General features: G+C 48.5%; 1 pseudogene; it reads right to left on the reverse strand.

The window, feature by feature from the left end:
- Positions 1-17,849: 17,849 nt before the first annotated feature.
- LOC139360170 (uncharacterized) lies at positions 17,850-18,886 on the reverse strand (annotated as a pseudogene).
- Between the last annotated feature and the right edge of the window lie 6,191 nt (positions 18,887-25,077).

Raw genomic sequence — 25,077 nt, forward strand, 5'->3', positions numbered from 1 at the left:
GATGAAAGCAACGTGTTCCTTTTAAAATGCGGAACCAGAGCAGCACAACTGAAGCTCTATGACTGTCTCAACTACTGGGTTTCGGGGTAGCATTAGGAAATCGTGAGAATCCAAATCTCAGTTTCATACAGATTCCAGATTCACTGCAGCTTCCAGAATTTCCTGAAACATTCTTCCAATTTATCACTCATGATTCCCTTGCCAAAGCTAATAAAGTCTACATTCCTTATGGAAAACCCACCATAAGCACCACCACAAATAAGATCAACTGACGCCCGCCCTTCGCACCAAACATAGAAACTGTTACTCACACAAGACTGTGCTGGAGGCAGCTCTCAGCTGAAGCCGAATCCGTGAGAATTCATTATCCCCATTTTGGATTGAGTGTGAAGACTGTCAGCAAACCAGGGCCCCAGTGTGAAGCAGAGAACAGATCCTCTGATGCCTGCCTGAACATTTCCTTCCCACCTCTGTCTTGGATATTGAACACCCTCAGAGCTACTGAGTCACCCACATTTGCAGGTCATTTATCCAGCCACCAGGATAACACAATTATGCGATAAAAAAGGTTCTCAGGGCTTTGTCATACTCAACAAGGCAGCTCAGAAGGCTAGGTAAGCGCAAGAAAGGGGGAAGCGTCCTCCAAACAGACAAAAACCAAGGAAAACCGTGCAGAGACTCGAGAGAGAGAGCAGAAACACAGCCCGCTGTAGCCTTTCAGGTCCTGCTGGCCGCAGCCCTGGGTTAGGTGGCACCATTTCCACGGATGCATCCTGCTGGGCCCATTTGAAAGGTCCCACTTGCGAGACATTCACCCCCACTTCCAGCTCCTGCAAGACCCGCTGCAGCCCCACTCCATCCTGGGGGCCAACTGTGCAAGTCTTCCCAGCGAGACCCCTCAGAGCCTGCTCAGTGTCTGAGACTGGGAAGCACCAACGATCCAGAAAGGCACAATCCCGTTCTCCTCGTGCTGCTTTCTGGGTTCCAAGTTGTCTAACGAGTCCTGCATAAACCCCGGGCTGGGGAGCCAGCCAGGGCCCAGCAGCACCCAGCTCATGGCTCCACTCACCCCACAGAGGACCACGGAGGCCCCAGCACGCTCTGTCCGCGGGGCAAGACACCAGAAACAGCCACAGTTCAGGGTTCTGCCACCCGCCCCTCTGCCGTCATTACCTGCTGGGATCTGAATTCTCACTGGTTGGAAAGGTGATCCCACAGCTCCGCTGCCTTAATTACCTGCTGGGATCTGAAATTGCATTGGTTGGAAAGGGGATCTCACTGCTCAAGCACTCCCTGCTGCCTCCTTGCAAACAACATAAAAAATCCAAACCCCTCGTAAAGAACGTTTACTATAACCTCAAAACAAGACCCATCCCGAGACCAAGGAAGATACACACGCACATCTGACACCTGGTGGACGTCAGTGACCGACGCCACGGCTTCCGTGTGGCGTGTGAAGCAGGAGGGCTGTCACGGTGACTCAGGCTGGGGTCTGAATAGGGGTCTTCCAAGCAACTAGGCAACCAGGACGCACACCCCAAAACCCAAGTCCCCGCACTGATGTACCTGGCAGAAATGCTCCGTGGCCATCGACACCAGTTGTGAACCAAGACCGATCTGTGTCCTGTGGCCCTCACAACGTCCGTACATGCCTGGGCCCAGCACAGGCCCGCACAGCACCCTGCTCGCCTCCAGTGGGGCTCTCTCCTGCCAAGGGGGATGGCCCTGAAGTCTGTTGAGATTTCCAAAGCTCTACAAACTCGCCCTTCCTCCTGCTTGTTCAGAAGGCCTAAAGCCCTGAAGACACCAGTGAGTATTGACCTAGCCTCTTAAGGAAGCTCAAAAACACCTAAATACAGGAACGCTGGACCTCTCTGCCCTCGAGAGCAGCCGATAACACACTGGGCTAAGCAGAAGGCACAGATGTCACATCCAGAAGCCAGTGGAGCTCAGGATTGCATTCCAGGAGCCGCCCATGTGAGTCCCTCCAAGGCTTCCAAGTCCCACTTGATTTTTTCATCGTATCTCTGTAACATCAGAGACATTATATCTCACGGTATCTATGAGATCGTCTCTACTTTTATGAGCACATATGCTCCCCGACTTACCACGGGATGAAACTGTTCCAATAAACCCAGCGTAAGCTGAAAATATCCTAAATAGAAAGTGCATTTGACATCATAGTTTCAACTTACAACGGGTTCATCCAGAGGCAGCGCATCTTGGGCCAAACAATGCACTGAGTGTGACTAGTTCACACCATCACAAGGTTGAAAAAAAAATTACAAATGTAACCATTGGGAGCCAGGGACCATCTGTATTGGGGCTCCCATCTTCAGAGACAACAGAAACCTCTTCTTAGACAAGAATCACAATTTATAATCCTCAAAATGTTAAACTTAGTTTAACAATCTAGAGGTTCAAACAAAGCCAAAGTAGGCCCCACAAGGCCTTTTGTGCCATTCACTAAGACACACGACTCTGTAATAACCCTCACCACAGCCCCTCAGGGTGGGTCCCAGAGGCGGCTGAGGCTTGTGGCTACGGACACTAACGAAACCAAAATCAGAGTACGCAGGTGCAGTCAAGTCATATGACTTCTCCACTAGCATATGCACAAATGTTCAACAGCAAATCTCATCTTCGCTTTACCTCCCTCCCATGACCTAAAAAGGAGTCCACCACACACACCCACACCACTTCAAAAACATAATTAGTACTTGCATTCAATTCTGGGCATTTGGAATAGACCTAATGGGTGATTAAATCTCTCCTCCAACCCATTGCTTAGTCTTCTTAGAGGGTGAAGGATTTTGCATAACACAAGTCAACATATAAAAGATCTGCTATAGAAACAGACTTTCAAGTGGTCCTCATTAGAGTGATTCAACTAATATACAAAGGACCCAACACACAGCACAGTGTATATTAGAAGAATGATTAATTTGTTCCCCTAAAAATCCTAATATCTACACAGAAAAAATACCCAATACACATTTTATCATTCTTTACCAGTATAGTCATACAAAGGAGTATCACAAAAGCAAAAGAACACATTTGGTTTGACTCGCAGTTCTAAGTTTAATATAAAATTGCTAAAACCACCAAGACAAACATGACTATGAAATATTTAACGATCTTCACCTAAATTCAAGTCACCATTCAACCACCAATACCTCTGCTCTCCTTACGGGAACTTTCCAAAAGTAAATTCTGGAATTAACAGGACAAAATTTTCTGGTGATAGAAATTAGGAAGAAATTGGTTGAAGGCCGTTCCTTGGCTGTCAAACTTTTTCTCAATAATATTTTGTAAAATAAAAGCGTCAAACAGATCTTTACATTAACTTACAATCTATCAAGCAATACAGGAGCAAGCTTTAAATATTAGCCACATTCTGTCAGGGCTGACTAACATTAAATCAGTATCAGTCTCATGTCTTGCAGCATCCACAGCTCATCTTCTTAAAACCACTTAAGATTTCATAATTAACTCAATTAAACAATGTAAGTCATCTCCTTGATCTTTGACATGAAGGGGTAATTTTCCCCCAAAATAGTACCTCTTTCCTTGACATGATTTAATCTGTGGTTAGAGTATTTAACAGGATTTCTTTCCTTCTTAGAAAATAAAATATACACCTTTCCAATATGAAAAACTCTAACTGATAATGCCATAGCTTAACCAGGTCAAAAGCATTTTTTTTTTTAAGTTAAAAAAAGAACCTAACTGCATCTTTGGACCTTATGTGAGGTAGTGTCCAGGGTCACTGGGACCCCTGCTTGGCCAGTGTAGCTGGGTACCAATTAAAGACAGAAACCCAAGCATTCACTCAAAGCCCCTTCCCAGCTGTTCATCCTAGTGGAAGAAGCCATGGGTACAAACGAATGCGGCATTCTACGGAGGGCTTCGGGGATAGGCTGCTTGAGAACATCAAAGTGGCTCATGTCCCCCGAGTATAAAGCCAGTGACTACTCTCAGCTTCCATCCACAGTAGCCAAGGTCTGGAATCACCTGAGTGCCCGTCAACAGGGGATGAAGGGAACGTGGCCCGAACACACACAGGAGCAATACTCCACCACACAGCGGAGAGCCCTGTCATCCGCGGCAGCATGGATGGAATTTGAGGACATTACGTTAAGCAAACGAGTCAAGCAAGGAAATGGTGCATGTTCTCACTCATAAGCAGGAGCTGAGAGCAGATCTCATGGAGGCCAAAAGTAGGTGGTCAACAGGGCCCAGCAGAGCCCACTCATAAGCAGGATGGGCAGAGGCTGGTCATGTGCACAAACACACAGCCTAATGGGAACACGAGACCTACCATTGATAAATCAGCAGGGGGATGGCAGTGGGTCATCTACTGTGTATTTCAAAACAGCTAGGAGAGAATAACTTAACATAACCAGCACAAGGAAAAGAAACTATTTAAAGTGAAAGACACCCCAAGTACACAGATTTCATCAATATAGGGGTGAATCAAGGTATCACATGCACTCTGAAAATATGTACATATATTATGTATCAACAGAAACAAAAACCAATGACAGAACCATTTGCGAAGCACGTGCAGGAGAAGAATGGGAAGCCTGACATTGTGTGGCTGTGTGTCCCCACCCAAATCTCATGCTGAACTCTAACCCTATGTTGGAGGTGAGCCCTGGTGGGAGGTGATTGACTCATGGTGGTGGTTTCTAATGGTTTAGCAGAATCCCCGAGTGCTGTCCTCATGATAGTTCTCCTGAGATCTGGTTGTTTGGAGGTGCATGGCACCTTCCCCTTCACTCTCTCTCCCCTTCCAGCCATGTGAAGACATGCCGGCCTCCCCTTCACCTTCCACTCTGATTGTAAGTTTCCCCAGAGGTAGAAGCCTGTACAACCCACAGAACTGTATGCCGATTAAATATTTTTTCCCTTATTACCCAGCCTCAGATAGTTCTTTATAGCAGTGGAACAACAGTACAGTCCTCAGGACCAGCAATGTTTCCCTTCTACCCAGCGGCCAACAAGGTCCTACACCGTAGCTGGTTTTCCAAAGCTTTGCCAGAATGCTGAAGCTGTTTTGGGGATACTAACTTTCCCCATATCTGGCAAACCAGATGGGGTATCCTATTTGCCTCTTACCACTTTTCTCAGAGAAACCCCACCTCTGAAACAGCCTCCACCAGGGGCCTCCTTCAGCAGCAGAAAAGCTGAGTGTTCCTTGCACTTCCCTTCTTCTGAACAAGTAAACATCTTAAGCTTGTTTTTCCATCTTCCCAGCTCATTGAAAAAAATATCTTATGCTTTCTATTTTCCTAATACACACACATGGAAGAGAAGTGCCGTGAGGGCAGGGGCTCTTGTTTTCCAGGATCTGAGCCTGGCCCTCAAACACTAGCCGAATACTAACACGATATCCAGAGGCAGAAATGCAAATATCCATATGACTTCAAATACCCTAAGGACCTAACAGGCCGAGTGGCCCATGTAACTATGGTGTGCTGGGCCATTCAACTGGTGTCCAAATCCCTGTCCAAGTGAGCTCTTTAATTTCGAGACTTTTGAGATAGCTGTTTTGTTGTTGTTCTGTTTTGTTTTTATTAAAGGGATATGTTACAGTTATAATCAAGAATATCCCAGGCCGAGTGTGGTGGCTCGTGCCTGTAATCCCAGCACTTTGGGAGGCCAAGGTGAGCGAATCACCCGAGGTCAGGAGTTCAAGACCAGCCTGGCCAACATGTTGAAACCCCGTCTCTACTAATACAAAAATGAACCAGCCATGGTGGCAGGCACTTATAATCCCAGCTACTCAGGAGGCTGAGGCAGGAGAATGGCGTGAACCAAGAGGTGAGGCTGCAGTGAGCCAAGATCGTGCCACTGCATTCCAGCCTGGGCAACGCAGCAAGACTGTCTCAAAAAAATAAAAATAAACCAATACTCCCAGTTAGTTCTTCACCAATGTCAGATACATCAGTTTCAAGAAAAATATGAAAGCATGTTTTTATATTTCAGTGTTGAATTTAACCATATCTTTTAAGAAGATATGAAGATAGAACTTCCTCAAGGATTGGGGGAGAAAAAAGCAGTTAAGAAAATCTTAAAACCTCAGGAGAAAAACAAGTATGGGTTAAGACCTCAAGGCAAAACTTTTTCTTTGCACTTTGATTTCAAAAGAACAGAGATGCCCAAATTATGAACTCTCTCATCTGCATTTTATATTCGTATGTGTCCTTTGAAAGGCTGGAGATGGGATCCCAGGTTCCAAAGTGCCTGGCCATGGCTCACATCAGGCGGCATCTTTCACAGCCGTTTACTCCCCTGACTGTGCCTAGAGAGCTCTGTGGTCCAATTTACAAAAAAAAAAAGGTCCTAATTTACTCACGTTCATCACTTTGAGCAGCGTCTCAAGAAATGAGACAAATATTGAGACTCCACAGAAGGACTCTCTTCCAAAAAGTCAAGTGCCAGGTTCCCATGAGCCAGGCAGCTTGCTTACAGAAAGCACTGGCTGACTTGTTGGTTTAATGTTAAATGCATTTAAAATGTTAAGTGACCAAACCCCCCTCCCAGTGGGTGTGCGAGTTGAGCTGGCTGCAGTAGTGATGCAGACCACGTTCTTTCCTTTGGTTTTGCTTCAAGCAGAGCACCCCACACCCAGGAAGAGGCCGAAGGACAGCATCGAGGTCTAGGACAGATCTAAGGAGAGCTGCAGGCTGACTGCCTCATCTGCAAATAGTCTCTCATTTCAGAGAAAATCACTGAACAGAGTTCATAACACGTGAATTTTTAAAATTCGTATTTCTAATTTCATCCCATTAGAACTTTTGAACCTCCACCTCCCACCTAGAGAACGTCGGCTCAAGCCGATCACAGCGCAGTGCGATTTTCTATAAATAATGTGCACGCCTGCATCCGAGCTGAGATGTGAATGTCTGGAATGTGCCTGCCAGGCCCAGGAGGAACTGCAGCAAGTGTGGGGACACAAACCGCTAAGGAATCTGATTTGGAGGGAACTGGAGGCAACTAAAACTAGGTCCACTGGTTTTTCTTGGTAAGGTTTGACCAGGCAAACTGTTATCACTGTTGCTAATTTATGGTAATTGGGATGGGGACTTAACAGTAAGTAATTAGAGCAATTACAGAATTTGCTACTCAATTACAATGGCACAGATTCCTGAGAATGGAAGAACTGTTGCCCAGGAATAGAGTTCAAGAGGTCCTCCCCATGCTCCGAGGAACATGGCATTTCCACGCACCCCTGCTTTGGTCCCTGGCCACCACCATCCTGATCTCGGCCATCTGATGGCATCAGTCCCCAAAGCTGGAAACACCTGACACCTCTTGTCACCCTCCCATCTGCCCTGCCTTCCTCCAGTCCGGGATATTCAGGGATGCCCACATACAGGACCAGGAAACCAGGGTTATCCCAAACCAGTGCCTGCATTCAAAGTCCTCCACGGCAGCACAATCACCAATGGCCAATACTCCCAGAACCTTCCACCTCAAAACGGGAGCACATCTGGATTCAAGCTGACAATGCTGCATTCTCTTTGCCATGTACACACGGAGGCATGTCAGGTTCCACCTAAAGGTATCAGGTTCCACACTGGTCAGGAGCCCAAACCTAGTCACTCTGCATGATCTCAATTCACCATCCAGAGAAGCCTGCAGTTTTCCTCTGGTGCACGGTGTGGATGGTGGATGGTGGATGCATTTCCCCTGAAGACTCGGAAACAGGAGCCTGGCCAAGGAGACCAGTCGCCCCATCCCCTGCAAGGCCCGGACGTGACCCTCTGCTGTCTGCACACAGTACCCAAGTCTAGCAGTGCTGGCTCTGTGGTGGGATCCATCTGGGCCTGCAGAGGACCCGGGGCACAGGAACCGTGCAGCCTAGCTGCAGCCAGAGGCCTAAGGGATCCCCACGAGGCTCTCCAGCCAAGGTGCCCTCACCACAGGCAGAGCCATGCAAGACAGTTGCCTGCTGAACTGGAAACGCCCCAATCTGCTCAGCCAACACAGAAAGACAACAGCCACCTACAGCTGCTGAGCCCCGAAATGTGGCCACTGGGCCTGAAGGGTGGAATCTGGAATTTAATCTGTGAAGTTCTTTTCAGATGTGTTTAGCTATGTAATCAAATCTTTATTCTAATTAAATTTAAAGGAGCCTCTGGCTATGGGCTCCCTTGTCGGGCATCACAGCTCCAGGGAGTAAGAATGGGAGAGAGAGAGGCCCAGAGCCTCTCTGCATTCTCCACGCTAATTCAACAAGTCATCATAAGGAAAGGCACTCCAGCAGGAGAGGTGTACACGGGAAGAACTGGGTTGGCCCTGACAAGCATGACCCCCATGGCATCACAGCTGCCTCAGGCAACAGGCAAAAGACAATGATGCCCACCTGGACAGGCCACCGGATGTGATGATGCACCCCCAAGCCCTAGTCCCACAGCAGCCAGAGACCACCCGCTGCTCATCCCGGCTGAAACAGGCAGAGCTACCCGAGCTATCAAAAGCAGGAAGAATTAAGGAAGCGATTCCCACGACACACGTGACACTCCTTGGAGACAGACAGAGGCTTCGCTGTGAAAGTGCAGAGGACGGTGGAGTCGCTAGGCAGGCTGCTTCTTCCAACGATCGGGAAGAAACCAGATCCATTTCCTTGTAGGAGAATCATTTGTACCGTGATTAGACAGAAGACAGTAGGTGGCTGATGTTACCAAATCATCAAGCACCTCACGGCTGCTTCTCCAAGGAAGGCCTGGAAACTTGCAGCCACCCGCGTAGGGGCCGCAGTGTTTACAATGGAGATACGGGTGACCGAGGTCTGGCTTCCTCAGGGAAGCTACATTTGAACTTTCACCACTGAGGAATCGGTCATTTACAGTCACTCACCCTCAATGCAGAAGAGGGCTCAAGACACTGCACCAGACTTCAACACTCAGGGTTGGGGTTAGGGTCAGGGTCAAATTCACAAGTTTTACAAGATGTATTTCCTTGGGATGCCAGAAGAGATGCAGCTTCACACCCCCGACCTCCATGGTTTGCTTAGCCCCTTCACCAGTGGATCTCACCAACAGATGACACATCCACGCCTCATCCATGGCAGCACAGAAAACCACTTGGAAGACAGCCACTCCCACCAAGCTTCCTGACTTTGGTGTTTAAAATCTGCATCATTTAAAATCTGCATCTCATACGTGAGATTACACTCCTCCGAACAACGACATGGCCACTGTCATTTCACCCAAAAGGGCTTTAGGAAATGACACGCGGTCCAGACGCCAGAGGTCGCCGGCCGCCTTACTCTAGCCTAATTCCTTTGTGCCTGTATGGAGGCTTCACAGATACAGCCCATTAATGACTGTATGAGAAGCTCAGGGCATAGACGAACTCAGTGCTGAATTTCTTCCATTTATCACCCTTTGTTTTGTCCAGAAGACAGCTGAGAAAGGCGGGGGCAGATCATCTCCTCGAGTGTAATGACTCTAGCCACTTCTCTTCACCCCAGGTCACCACTCAGTCAACACCCTTTTGAGAAACCAAAGCAATTCTGTTCCCTTCACTCTGGGTTCCAAGCACTAAATTCCTCCGTTTTATCAATTAGATTATCAAGCAGCCGTTTGTAATCTGGACTGCAATCCGATATGAAATTTAAAGCTAATTTAAGTTGCGGTAATAGCTCCTATTTACATTATAGATAAGGCATGAATGAAAACTTTAATCTGTTCATAGGACCAACTTTGTAAACAAACCAATTATTCAAGCAATGATTGTCTTCAGTTAGATGCAAATTACTTTGCTCATAAAAGATTTTCCAGTAGGAATTTTTAAATCCATGGTCTGTCTTTTCTGAGCCTGTCTCTGCACCTTCCCCTGAGTGCACAGCAGGACTTCTCAGGGCATCCCATCAGCAGACCCACTGAAGAGAATAAGCCCGCAGCCCGCAGCCCCCAGCCCAGGAATCAAGTCCGAGCCCCAGCAGCCCCTCGTCCAGCCGGGGCTTCCTCACCAGCACAGCACCCAGAGGTCTTCCAGGTTTGATGCCACGTGTGCATGGAAAGTAGAGTGCTGGAAGGAACACAATAGACATTCAACAATGCAAATTCCCCCCTGGAACAGCCCAGCAACCCTCTGTACCTTCCCCAAAGTACCCATGCCAGGCAGGCGTAGAGTCCAATGGGGGTGCCTAGGAATCAGCATTTAACACTATTCTGATGAATAAAAGTTTGAGAGGTCGGTCAGCGAGAGGCTGTCGTGGCCTCCACTCATTTGCAGGCTCTGAAGAGACACAGATTCAGGTAACAGGCCAGACAGGACAGGACAAGGATGAGGAGGTGGAGGGCAAATTCCATGGACCACCAACCACCCTGCCATCCCCACTGAGATGCCGTGATTTAAAGAGAGGCAAAGCCAGGGAGAAAAGATGCCCGCACCACACGAGCAACTGAGATTTCACCTAAAGCACGCAGCATGTGGCTGAGGGCCAAGGTTGGGCAAGCCAGGAGCACAGAACGGGGTTCACAGGCCCAGAGGTGTCTCCCACACCCACACCCCGTGCAGACCTCCCAAGCACTGCCCGTGTCTCCTGCCTGGTTTATTTCCTCCCCCCCCTTCTACTGTGTTGGTTTCTCAGCCGCCACCCACCACCACACAACCCTCTCTACAAGCTTGGTGGACTGAAAAGAGCGGGGGCGGGTAAGATCTGGGCTCTGGGGCCAACGTCCTGCCTGAGACATTAGTTCCAACCCACCTAGCTGTGATGTGAGCCCCCGAGATTTCTCAAATGTGAGATGGGAAGGTAACTGAACCCACTCACCAGGACGGCTGTGCAGACTGAGATTACATATAGCCACACCTCGGCATCCACCACACGTGGGACCCCAGTCGTGTTGCCCCTGATGGGAATCCCTCTATCTATGCCCCTTCTGCTACCAGAGCCAACTCCCAGCAGCAGCTGTGGAGGGTGCATCCTCTATTCCCACTCCACTCCCCTCCCATCGCTCCACGCAGTGACCTGCCATGCAGCGGCCACCAGCAAATCCGGCCCCACTGGATAACCGACCACCAGCCCCTCCTCACTTTGGGGCGTCTTCCACTTGCAGTTCCGAAGCAGGCCGAGAAACCGCCCTCAAGGGCAGTCACCTGTTCCTTAGTGCATGTAATGACCTGCCACGCAGGACCACCAGCAAACCCAGCTCCACCATCCAGGCTCCTGTGGATAACCGAACCCCCACCCCCCACCTTGGAGCGTCTTCCACTTGCGGTTCTGAAGGGGGCCGAGAAACCACTCTCAAGGGCGCTCACCTGTTTCTTATTGCACGTAATGACCTGCCAAGCAGGGCCACCAGCAAACCCAGCTTCACCGTCCAGGTTCTGGTGGGTAACTGCCCCCGTCCCCCACTTCCTCCTGGGGTGTCTGGGAGGCTCAGAAACTGCCCTCCAAGGGCACTCATCTGTTCCTTATTGCACGAATACCTCATTTACAGAAATCCACTTTGACTTTCCAGCACTGCAGTTGTGACAATTTAGCAATCCTGCTAGCAAGCTACAAGAGCTTGAGGTCACGTCCACCTCACCAGTATCCCAGAGACCCAGCACTATCCCACTGTGTTTAAAATTCCAAAATACTCCTGCAAAATGCTACTGGCATTTGCTTTGCACATAAAATGCTAACAACCTTCAAGTGAAACAAATATCTTCAACAGTTTGATACAACGACATGTGAGTTACACATCTGCCAAGTTGTAAAGCCTCATGCATTTATAACATTTTATGTACGGTCAAATGGTTCATTAATATAAATTATGAGAATCTCTAAGAAACAGGTTTTTTCTGGCATTAGATGACCAAAGGAAAACTGGGTTCTGGCTGGCTTGCGGGCCTGTAGAGACAGACATATCTGCTGACACAACCAAGCTCCTTCCCACTGATGTGGCCTCATCCCAGGCCCCTCACCCGGATGCCTGCAGGCCCCTGGAGGAGCAAGCTGACCTGTCCACATTTCTCAAATGCACAGCTGTTGCTCACACTGCAGATAGAGTTCAAGGCATGAGCAGGCCACCACGCTAAAAATACCACGCAGCGTCCACGCCAGGTGACGGTGGTTTTCACTCCATCCCAAAGCCCCATGTATGAGTTTACAGCCATGATTACCACATGGATTTTTAGACCCTCAAGACATACTTTGTTTCCTTTTATGCAACAAAGTTAAAAGACTATCACTCAGGCCGGGCGCGGTGGCTCAAGCCTGTAATCCCAGCACTTTGGGAGGCCGAGACGGGCGGATCACGAGGTCAGGAGATCGAGACCATCCTGGCTAACACAGTGAAACCCCGTCTCTACTAAAAATACAAAAACTTAGCCGGGCGAGGTGGTAGGCGCCTGTAGTCCCAGCTACTCGGGAGGCTGAGGCAGGAGAATGGCGTGAACCCGGGAGGCGGAGCTTGCAGTGAGCTGAGATCCGGCCACTGCACTCCAGCCTGGGTGACACAGCGAGACTCCGTCTCAAAAAAAAAAAAAAAAAAAAAAAAAAAAAGACTATCACTCAGATATAGGCTCTGAAACTGCGGAATAATTATTTGGGAACAGAGCCTCTGCCAGATCAGGATTAGCACTTGGGACAACACCCCGTGACCTCGGTCCACACAAACCCATCCAGACCAGAAGCCTCCCGCACTGTAATTTCTGTGGATTTCTGTAAACGAGGTATTACTGCAATAAGGAATAGATGAGTGCCCTTGGAGGGCAGTTTCTGAGCCTCCCAACCACACGGCCACCTTCAGGCTGAAGCCGCACCACCTCCAGAAACACCGTCCTTCGCCGAGGTGTGCCTGGCTTCTCCCTTTTTCCAAAACTTAACAAAACCTGAAAAGGACAGGTCTGTGTAGAAAAACACAAACTACTTGCGATTCCTCTTCCCAGTTCAGGCTGCAGGAAGCTCGTCTCGGCCCTCACCGTGTTCTGACTGTGGCTTGGTTCCCATAAGAAATAAAGTCAGAATTCTAGTCCCTGTCTCCTGGGCAGTGTGGCAGGCATACATACCTTCAGTTATATGAGGAAAGGCGTGGCGAGCCCCCTTCCTTCAGTAAAACTGCAGTTCCCAGAACCCTGATGCCATCCCCCTCACACCACTGTGAACACCTGGACAGAGCACATTTCAATGCGTGCACCTTTGTGGGCTAGTTTTCTATTTCTCCACTAAATCACCCCAAATTTAGCGCCCTAAATACTGACTTATTTTCTCATATTTCTGGAAGCTGGAGTCCAAAACAGGTCCCCACCAGCTAACGTCAAAGTCTTGGCAGGGCTGGCTCTGGGGAAGCGACCGTCTCCTTGCCTCCCACAGCCTCTAGAGGCTTCTGCATCCCCTGGTCCATATGGCACCCACTGTCTTCAGGACCCACAGCGGCTCTGACGGCCCCGCAACTGGAAGACGCAGAAATGTCAGAAGCCCGGGATCTAGTGCTAGGGCCAAGCCTCCCCACCCTCCCAGCTCCTCACACACTCCCGTGTGAGCTAATATAGATTCCACTTTAACTAGTGTCACCTGTGTAAGGGGTAAGTGCCCAGCTGTGAACTGGTTAACCTCGCCTACACAAACCCCTAGAATAAACTCACAGGCCATGGACCACTCCACAAGCAATAAGTGACCACCTGCTCAGGGACCTCCATGCCCCAGCAGAGCCCTCCGGTACCTCCTTGTGAGCTCAGACTGGCGGCAAGGGTCTGCAGCGCCAGAGGGCCCTGGATAAAAAAGACAGCTCCCATGTCGGGAGGCACCCGCCCGCGGTTGGGTTCCCAGTACTTTAATAGCCCAGGTGGACAAGCCGCGCCGCATGCAACCCCATCACCAGAATAACGGCTGCACGTGGAGAGTGCACGGGTGGCCACCACTCAGCCCAGCTGGCCGCGCTAAGCACATCACCACCATGATGCCCAATCAGACTCAACTGCTGGAACAGTCCCAGCATCGGCCCCCAACAACATTCTGGATCACAATTCAGAGTAGTGATTGCGATCAGGGCCACACGTGGCTGAATGTTTTTACAGGAGGATGCCACAGCTGGACTGACGCCACAGCTGGATCTGGCTGGACTGAGAGCATTTCCCACTGGACATTCTTACAACACCATTTTATTTGCGCTTTATTAAACTTCTATGGCTTTTTTCTGCTAATCTACTTTATGGGAGTGTTTCTTGTTCTTATGACTGCGGTGATACTTCAAGCTACAACTATCAATGTGTAAAATTAGTTTGGAAGTCGCCTTATCATTAAACATTTCACAAGCAAGCAGTTAGAGGCACCTAACCCGGAGGCCTCTTTTCTTTTCTGAGCCAAAGCTACCTTGGACTCAAAGAAAACGGCACATGGAGAGGGGCTGGATCTCCAGCACCCATTCCTAGGGAGCCTCCTGGGGAGAAGATATGGAGGGAGAAGCCCTGGGTTATGGCACTGTCGTACTAAAGAAAAGTCTATTTGGGTAATGTAAGCACCAGACTTAAGAGATTAAGCAAACCATGAAAAGAAACCACTAACCACAGCTTCTCCAAAACAGAACTAAACTCCCTTTAGTTTGAATTGGAAAAGCAGAAGTGATGATCAGGATACAAAAAAAAAAAAAAAAAAAAAAAAATGACACAGTATCTGAACACAGGAGAATAATCAAGGGCCACTGTCTCTTCCTGTGTCAGTGGGAGCCTCGCATCTAAGCTGGATTTAGAAGGTTGCTACTTTGGACTGAAAGGTATCCCCAACCCTAGTTTGTAAGCAAGTGGAGCAGAATGCTTCAATTATTTCAAGGTTTATCGGTAAAGCTCTGCAACTCTCACAACCATTTTAATTGGTGTGAATTTTAAAGTGACTCAATCTGTTGGCTGGAGTATCTAACGGCTTAACCACGGGGTCACGTTGGAAAATTTTTCCAATTGCTTTTGTTTTTCCTACTGAAGATGCATTTGAACGTTCTTGTAGTTTGCAGTTGGCTGGTTCTGACGTTTGGTCCTGAGGAGGCCCAAGTATCCGTAGAGGAAGAATCTGAAACCTCAAGCCACTCGAGTGCTGTCTGGGCAGATGGAGACCCCAACCCGAGGGCCACTGACGGACTCAGCATGGGCACAGGGCCACCCGACGCAATGGGCCACGTATTTGCCGGTTACAAAACAACATAAGCACACACCCCCAGGTGTGCACAGACGCTCTGTACACATCTGTCCCTGTCAACACCAGCACACACCCCCAGGTGTGCACACACGCTCTGTACACGCTCACGTCTGTCCATGCCAACAACAGCACACACCCCGAGGTGTGCACACACGCTCTGTACACATCTGTCCCTGCCAATGCCAGCACACATCCCCAAGGTGTGCACACACATTCCATACGCGCTCACATCTGTCCCTGCCAACGCCAGCATACACCGCCAAGGTGTGCACACACGCTCTGTACACACTCACATCCCTCCCTGCCAATATGAGCACACATTCCCAGGGGTGCACACAGGCTCTGCGCATACTCATGTCTGTCCCTGCAGCCTGAGTCAAACAGTCACAGAGAGGCAGAGGAGGAGGAAGAAGGATGCGATGGGTACTAAGGTCCTGGGCCGGTTCCGCTCCCTACCTCGGGAGAGACCCCTCATGTGATCCTGCCATCACTCACCCTTCCGCCTCCATCCTCCATCCTCCCACAGGGATCAGGAGGATGCCCACTGCACAGAGCTGTGATGAGCATGAACAGAAGATGGCAGGAGCTCACGCCAAGGTGCTGAGCACGGGGCCTACGGAGTGTTTCTTTCTGCTGTGACTGACATCATCAAAGAAGAGACTGACACAGCTTCTGCAGAGAATGTCACTTGCTGAGAAACTGAAACGTGTGACCTAGGAGCCTGTGAAGGTCTAAGAACAAACCAACAAACCAAACGGTTTTGTTTGTTTTTCAAACACCATAGCCTGTTTTTTCTTTTTTTTCATGCTCTACCTTGGGTATCATTTAGTTAAATTTCAAAGTAAGTCCAGTAAATACACAAAATCACAGGACTGAGCATGGAGCATTGTTTCACTTCATGTCCTCCAGCCTTTAGGACACATTAAGGAAAGACATGATTCCAGGATTCCCATTAGAAAGGCTGCCCTGAGGCACCTGCTGGGGCAGCCAAATTGCAGCTGTTGATGCTGCCCCCAAGCTGCTAGGATGAAGCAGAAGATTCAGGAGGTCTCCTCTCTTCTGCCCCTTGTCCAGGAGAGAAGGTGGGGGGAGAAAAGTTAGAGAAGATAGGAAGAAGGAGGGGGGAAGGAGGGAGAGAGGAGGGGGGAAGGAGGGAGAGAGGAGGGGGGAGGGAGGGATGGTGGAGGGAGGGAGGAGGGGCATGTTCCATCCACCAAGGCAGCTACACTGCAGAGAGAATGGAGGGTGTGTTGCCTCTCAGGACAGCAAGTTCAAGCTGTTTATAATTGTTAGCGTAAACAGTGACCAGCTGAGGACAGGGCTGTCATTGGAGTTGACATTTTATTTTCATAGTTGATATTGGGGACCTGGACCTAAAGCACCGTGCCTTGCCCTTTTGCCAGATGGGTCTATGCTTCTCTATACTTGAGTCTATTTGACTAAATACCCGATATTGACTAGGAATTATGACGTGTAGGATACCCCTTACCACAGTAACGTCAAACTCATGTTCTAAATGCAATTTGTTCAGGGACTGGCTTCTAACTCTGGGTGGGAATGTTAAGCTCAGTCCAGTTCAATTCAGTAAGCATTTATCAAGAAACTCCTAGACCAAGAGCTCTGTTAGACACTGGGTATGGGGTGATAGGTATACGAAGATGTGGAATTAGAACTCGAGAAGCTCAAATGCTTCCATTTAATTCCCTAATGCAATTACTAAGCTTCAACCTGATGGCTGTAATGTCTAAATTCACTTTTTCTTTATTCCAGTTCTACATAACAAAGCGTAAATAATCACAGAGGAATGATTCTGTGTTGGACTATTCAGTGGACAGAGAAGAGCATTCTGACCAGCGTGAGACACTGTCTTCCTTCCCAGGGAGCCCGTGAGGTGGCTGCACGGAGCACACCCGTGAAGATTCAGGAGCACGAGCGTCAGGTGGTGGGAGGGGCACGGAGACAGCACCAGAAAGATGCCTGCCCAGGGGCCGCTGCAGCCGGGCTGGCCGGGAAGGTCACGGGAGTGGGCACAGGCATCTCCCTCCAGCCACACTTGGTTTTCAAGAGGACACATGCAGGGAAGGGGATGACACCGAAATGCTGTGGCGCTGAGGGAAGGAGAGGAGGGACACAGGGCCAAGGGCTGGCCACCATCCCTTGCGTCCCTGCCCCTATGAACGCTGCCAAAATCAGCCCCAACGGGAAGAAGTGAGATGGGTGAAAGAGGTGGACAGACTTGGCTTCCATGGAATTCACAGATTCCAGTCATTAAAAATCCCTTCTGAGTTTTCATCTGGAAAACTTTGCAAATGTATTTAGCGACAAGAGGCAGAAGATGAAGCAAACACAGTTGGGCTCAAACCGCCGCCCTTCTCCTCTCTGCATCCAGGACTCGCCCTGAGCCCCTGAGTGCGAGGACCCGGAGCTGCCCAGCCCAAGGGAGCGGCCCCTGACCAGAAGAGGGAGACGCACAGCGGGGCCCCCAGCACGTGGATGGCAGGATCTGTGCTATGTCAGTCCCAGGGCCCCAAGCAGAGAAGGCCTGGGGCTCCCAGCTGAAGTTTTGCTGTCTCCTCTGTCACCAAAGTCGAGAAGGACTGAGTGAGACCAACGTCGGACCTGCTGGCTCCTCGGTGGCTGCCGATGTGGCCCTCAGGCTGCGGGTGAAACCCTCTAGGGAAGCCGAGACTGTGGCTAGAATCACAGCCACGAGTGTTCCAGGGGCCCTAAAACACAAGCGCAGCCTGAGGAAGGCAGCGCCTGCTCAGATCCCCGTCCAGGCTTGTGTGCCACACTCGAGAGGCACACGGCACCAGAACATGGCGCTTTAAGTGACTTTGTGGGGTGTAGGAACACAAAGTGGGGCCTCGAGTGGCTCAGAAGTCACTCCCACCAGCCCACGGGGACCCGGGCGGCCCCTCTGGATGTGGCTGGCGTCTCTCCAGGACGGGCTCCAAAGTCCTATGGAGGAGGTGAGTGTCGGTCTTGCTCTGAGGAAGGCCCCTGACAAGTATCCTGAACATGCAGGCACACAGCTGGCTGACTCATCTGAAGGAACCTGTTGAGCCACTAGCCAGGGAAGGCTGGAAAGAACTCGACTAACACACGATCCCTGCCCAGGCGCCCACCTGAGCCGCCCACGAGAAAACTAGGGAAGCTGTGAAGACGGAGGTGTGCACGGGGCTGGGAGAACCCTGGGAGAAGCCGCACTGGGGACAGGGAGGGACGGAGGGCTGGGCCCCATAAGCAAACGAGGGAGGCGCTCAGTGCCATGAAGACCCTGCTGCACCCACAGCTGCAGGCCTGGCTGGCAGCACGACCGTGGCTTCAGGCGCCGGCCCAGGAGCACGTGTGTTTGGCAGGAGCTGCCCTCCTGGAGCCGCACTACGGGTACCGTCATTTTAGAGGCAGGTACCTGATATCAAGGATGACAATCCACCATGCCACCCTGAATTACAGCCATGTCCTCAGCGGGTCACTATTTACGCTGACAATTACAAAGAGTTTGAACTCGCTGTCCCAAGAGGCAACAAGCCCTTCATTATCACAGCCGCAAGCCTCTGTGCGGCCCTCCTCCCCCTCCGCTTCCCGTCGGGGCAACCTGAAGTCCCATGACAGTGACTCAGAGCCAGCCCAGTAGCTTCAGTGCAGGAAAAATCACAAAAACTCAAACACATCCTAAACATGGGCAGTTGGTAGGAGCTGATTCCTAAATTAAACCTGTTCGGAGGCTTTCTGGGCTAGCACAGCTCTGATAACAAGCTTGCGCTTTTTGCTCCCCTTGAAGGGCGGCGAGGAGGCCGGACTCTGCCATTCTGCAGGCTCCGATACGTGGAGTCTGCCCTGTGGCATCGGTGGCCTGTGCCAGACAGTGTGACCGTCGCCCGCAGTGAACACTCGGCACAGCAGAGAAGGCTTGGGGAAGAACAGAAAGTGACCTCTAAGCCTGCAGAAGACACTAAGCCACACATGGCCTCACGCGCACTGCGTGTCAATCACAGCCGAAGCAGGAATGAGCTCTTAATAGTTCCACTAAATGCAAAGGTCGCCCTGGAAAACCGTGTGAACCTTTCTGACTACTCACAGGTAGGGAGCCACTGCCTGAGACATGAAAGTAAAGAATTCACCTGAAACTGCATATTATAAAACTTATCTTTAAATGATGGCGCTTAATTTGAAAGACTCCCAAAGAATACTGCATTAGAAAGTGACAGAGTGAAACCGTGAGGCTGACCACAGGAGTCTCTGGAAATTTCACCAAATGTTGTGTCAAAACTGGGAAACAGAAGAACCGCACCTGATGAAACATTCGATTAATCACTCGAGTCCTCCCCACATACGAAGCTATGTTAAAAAGTGTTCCAAAGGTGGAGAGGATGTTATTTCTTCCGATTTCGCAGGGGATGTACACCACCCCTGCAATATGGTTCCTAACATCCGGGGGCGAGAGGATGATATTAGTCTCAATATTGCAGGAGGTGTACACTCCCTAGTGACATTGTTCCTAATATCCAGGGAAGTAGAGGAAGATATCACTCCCAATAGAGCAGGGAGTGTACACCCCTTCTGTGACATTGCTCCTAACAGCCAGCGGGGGAGAGGAAGATATTACTCCCAGTATTGCAGGGGATGTACACCCCCTTGTGATATTGTTCCCTATATCCTGGGAGACGATGATACTCGTGGCAATATCGCAGGGGGTGTACATATCCACTGTGATATTGTTCTGAATATCCAGAGGGAGAGAAAATGACGTGACTCCCAATATCACAGGGTATGTACATCCTCCTGTGATATTGTTTCTTATATTCAGGGAGAGAGGATGATATTACTCCCAATATCGCAGTGGTTATACACAACTCCTGCGATATTGTTCCTAATATCCCGAAAGGGAGAGCAACATATTTCTCTCAATATGGCAGGGGGTGTACACCTCCTTTGTAATATTGTTATTAATATCCATGATGGGAGAGGATGATATGACTCCCAATATCGCAAGAAATGTACAGTAGCCTGTGATACAGTTCCTAACATCTAGGTGGGGAGAGGATGATATTACTGCTCATATCGCATGAGTTGTAAATCTCCTTTGATATTTTGCCTACAATCCTGAGGGGAGAGGGTGATATTGCTCCCAATATCGAAGAAGGCATACACCCCCCTGTGACACTACACCCAATATCCACGTTGGAAAACGAAGACATTATGCCCAATATCGCAGGGGATGTACACCCACCCTGGGATATTGTTCCTTATATTGAGAGGGGGAGAAGATGCTATTGCTCCCAATAACGCAGGGGCTGTGGCGGTACACCCCTCCTGTGATATTGTTCTTAATATCCTAGGGAAGCAAGGATGATACTACACCCAATATCACAGGGGGTGTACACCCACCCAGTGATATTGTTCTTAATGTACTCCACCTCCCACCACCAGGGATATCGGTCCTAATATCCAGGGGAAGAGAGGATAACGTTATGCCCTATATCAGAGGGGAGTGTACACACCCTCTGTGATGTTGTTCCTAGTATCCAAAGGTAGAGACGATGATATTACTGGCCATATCGCAGGGGGTGTACACCCTTCTGTGATACTGTTTTTGACATTCAGTAGGGGAGAGGACAACATTAATCCTAATATCACAGAAGGTGTACAGACCCCTGTGATGTAGACCCTAATGTACAGGGGAAAGACAAGACTATTGCTCTCAATATCGCAGGGGCTGTAACCACTCTGCCCCCGGTATATTGTTCCTAATATGCAGCGGGGAGGAGGCTCATAGTACTCCCAATACCCGAGAAGATGCACACACACCTGTGATAGAGTTCCTAATATCCAGCGGGAAAGAGGCTGATTTTACTTTCGATATTGCAGTAGGTGTACACAGCCCCCAACCCTAGGATATCGTTCCTAATATCCAGGCGGGAAGAAGATGACATGGCTGACAATATCGAAGTGGGTGGACACTTCTTCAGTGATATGGTTCCTCTTATTCAGGGGGTGAGTGGATGATACTACGGCCAATAAAGTAGGAATCATACAGCCACCTTGGGATTTTGTCCTTAATAACCACAGGGGAGAGGTGATATTACTACCAGTATTGCAAGGGGTGTACACCCCTCCTGTGATATTGTTTCTTATATCCAGGAAAGGAGAAGATGGTGTTAGTACCAATATTGAAGGGATGGACAGCTGCCATGGGATATTGTTCTAAAGATACAGGTTGAAAGAAAATGAGATTCTATCCAATATAACAAGGGGTGTACACCCCGCCTGTGATATGAATCCTAAAACCTAAAAGAAGAGAGAATGACATTGCTTCCAAAAACACACAGGGTGTACACCCACCCTGTGATATTGTTCCTGTCATCTAAAGGAAGAGATGATGATACTACTCCCACTACCGCCAACCAACTACCACTTCTTTAAGCATCTTGACAACTTTTTGCAGGGAAAACAAGTACACAACCAGCAGGATGCAGAAAATGCTTTTCAAGAGTTCATCCAACCCTGAAAGCACAGAATAAACAAGTTTATTTCTCATTGGCAAAAATGTATTCATTGTAATGGTTTCTTTTCTTTTTCTTTTTTTTTTTTTTTTTTTTCTTTTTTTTTTTTTTTTTTTGACAGAGTCTCACTCTGTCATCCAGGCCAGAGTGCAAAGGTGCAATCTCGGCTCACCGCAACCTCTGCCTCCTGGGTCCAAGAGATTCTCCTGCCTCAGCCTCTTGAGCAGCTGAGATTACAGACACATGCCACCACTCCCGGCTACTTTTTGTCTTTTTAGTAGAGACGGGATTTCACCATGTTGGTCAGGCTAGTCTCAAACTCCTGACCTCCTGATCCGCCTGCCTCAGCCTCCCAAAGTGCTGGGATTACAGGCGTGAGCCACTGTGCCCAGCCCATTGTAATGGGTTCTATTTTGATTAATAAAGATGTGTTGCAACCTAGTTATACAAATTTAAAATTCATGGTCCAAAACCACAATTACTTTTGCACCAACCTAATACTTTAAGAATTAAAAGAAGCCTTTATATTAGAGAGCCCATGGATGATAAAATCATAAAGAATATTACAATCTCCATAACCCACAAACTTGGTAACTTAAGTTACCAATATGATTTTCTAAGTTACCAAGTTTAATTCAACTGGATGAATTAAAAGACACAATCTATTAATACTAAAACACAGGAGAAATAGGTAATCTATATATATTGATATCTATTAATAAAATGGAATCAATACCTAATAACCTTACAGAAAACTTATATATTCCACAAATATGACATTCTGTCATGTTATTCTAACTGGTGGGATTCAGGAATTTCCATTTTGATAAGAACATAGGTGAGTCTCACACACTTAATTTTAGTGCTCATTGGTCAGAAAAGCCATGTCCACTATAGGATACTGCAGAGCGATGCGTTATGGAGAATTTAGGCAAGATAATATGATTTTCAGAGTTAAAGGAAGACAACCTGATTTATGTACAGTAATTCCTCATAATATCATAGGGGATACCATATTTAAACTTTGGGGTATCCCCAGGTATAATTCTTATTTGAGCCACCTGTGAATTTCAGACACGGAGGCTTCCCAACTTTGGTGGCTTTCAATAAATGTGGAAGTTAACTCACAACCTATTTTGTGGAGGCATAAAATTCAATGAGCACTCATTTAACCTTTTATTTTAAATATTATTTTTGTAAACTTGCATTTCCAATTAGTTGAAATTTTAAACCTGTTTCAGTTCTTATCCACTTTCCCCCCCCCCCCCGAGACGGAGTCTTGCCCTGTCACCTAGGCTGAAGTGCAGTGGCATTGTCTCAACTCACTGTAACCTCTGCCTCCCAGGTTCAAGCGATTCTCCTGCCTCAGCCTCCCGAGTAGCTGGGATTACAGGTGCCTGCCACCACGCCCAGCTAATTTTTGTATTTTTAGTAGAGATGGGGCTTCCCCATGTTAGTCAGGCTGGTCTTGAACCCCTGACCTTGTGATCTGCCCACCTCGGCCTCCCAAAGTGCTCGGATTACAGGCCTGAGCCACCGCACCCGGCCTCTCCACTCTTTTTAGGTAGAGAGGAGTAAGGGTTTCTTGGAATTAGGAGGAACTCCCATGTACCCAACCCATTTGGGTAAATTTCTTCCTTCAGAGTTTTTCAAATCAGCATCACCATTGTTAAAGGCCTCCCACATGGTAATAATTGTGCTACAGGGTTTTATAAACATGAAGTTTATGTTTGGCTGAATGAACCTCCTTGCTGTGGCACAAGGGGGCCATAGGTGTTTTCACCAATTATGAAGCGGGTTCACTGTGCAATGGCTACCAACTTTTCTGAGTACAATGAGGCCAAATACATTCATAGATAAATTCCATGAAGTGAATTTATTACTTACAAATAGCAAACAAAAGACAACAGAAGTCTAGGATTCAATATGAACCACTACCACAAGATCAGGAAGGCTACCCAGAGCAGATGGATGGAGTTTTGACTATAAATGCTTCACTCGCACTACAACTGAGGGACCCCAGAAAGCAGCCCACATTGGGTTTTCTCCCAGGATGTGATTGCTGGACACAAACATTAAAGGCCATTCTGTTTCGAGCAGGGACTATAACAGAGCCTGGGCTGTTCTGACCAATGTCACTTGATTATCAGGATATTGCCTTCCCAGCATATCATACAGTAATCTTGAGAACTACCAGTAAGAAAGGGAGGAAAATGGCCCTGCACCCTTAAAACTGAAGGATCAGGATATTTGCTGTGACAGAGGCACAGACAGTAGCGACAGAGTGTTCTTGTGAGCCATCTACTAGTTCTCTTAACTGGAGCGTGGCACCAGACCGCTTTTCTATTTCCTTTCAATGGAAACTATTTCAGAATATTTTGAATTTCTACATCTATAGAGTTGTGGCACATGATCACTGGCAGTGTACACTCTCTGCATGGTTAAAGGAAAGAGTTCAGAAGCCCATCAACCCACATTGGAGGAGACCACCTAATCCTCCAGAGAGTGTCACTCCATCTTCCTGGGGTTAGCTCCACATGCAGTAAGGCCACTATAACTAAGGCCGTCAGGACTTGCAGTCCGAAGATGAGACTTTTGACATGCTGATAAGCAGCAGTTATAAGAAAAGCCCACACACTGGTCAGGAATTTTTCAATGAAAGCAGCTGAGACGCTTCTTCATATGCTTCGGTAGGGGCTAATATCAAACTATTTCTTCCCATTTTCTTTACTCAGCAGTGCCTGAACCATGAGGCACCATAGATGTACACCTCATCAGGAGGGTGTATGGTACAGCAGCAAGGGGAACAGCAGCACAAGAAGCAAACAAGGCCACTACTTCTGCTTACATAATAACTATTGTCTTGGAGTGTAAAATAATTAATAATGTTCACATGGCTGCCCTAAGCACACAGAGATGGTGACCAGAGCAGATGCAGGGACTACAGAGATACAGCCTGATTCTTGCTAATTAGGACTTAAGTGTTGGCTTATGTGCTATGCTTTTGTGCATTCATAAGCCAGGGCCTCAAAACTGCCTGCTAAGCACAGGCCAAAGGTCATGCTGGGGTGCAGTTAAACACTGATGTCTAGGAGATGAGAGCATTTTAGTGTGGAAGAAGATGACAACACCTGAAGACCACAAAACACTGTGCAGACCAAAAGGAACGCCCATCGTCAGCTCACGGTTCTGACCCAGGTGACTGCTGATGTGCTACGGAACAGTCAGCCCACAGCAGGTAGGTCAAGTTGAGCTGGTGCCCTGCATGAGGGCTGATCCACTCCATTCGTGTTGCCAATTGTTTCAATAGCGTCTCATGCACCCCACTGGTGAGGAAGGAATTAGCACCCTATGTTTACTGGTACCGTTAAACACATAACATCTATTACTAAACAGATAAGCCAGACATCAGTTATTAATTACATACAGGAG

The sequence above is a fragment of the Macaca nemestrina genome, chromosome 20, assembly GCF_043159975.1.
Source record: "Macaca nemestrina isolate mMacNem1 chromosome 20, mMacNem.hap1, whole genome shotgun sequence".
Lineage (NCBI taxonomy): Eukaryota > Metazoa > Chordata > Mammalia > Primates > Cercopithecidae > Macaca > Macaca nemestrina.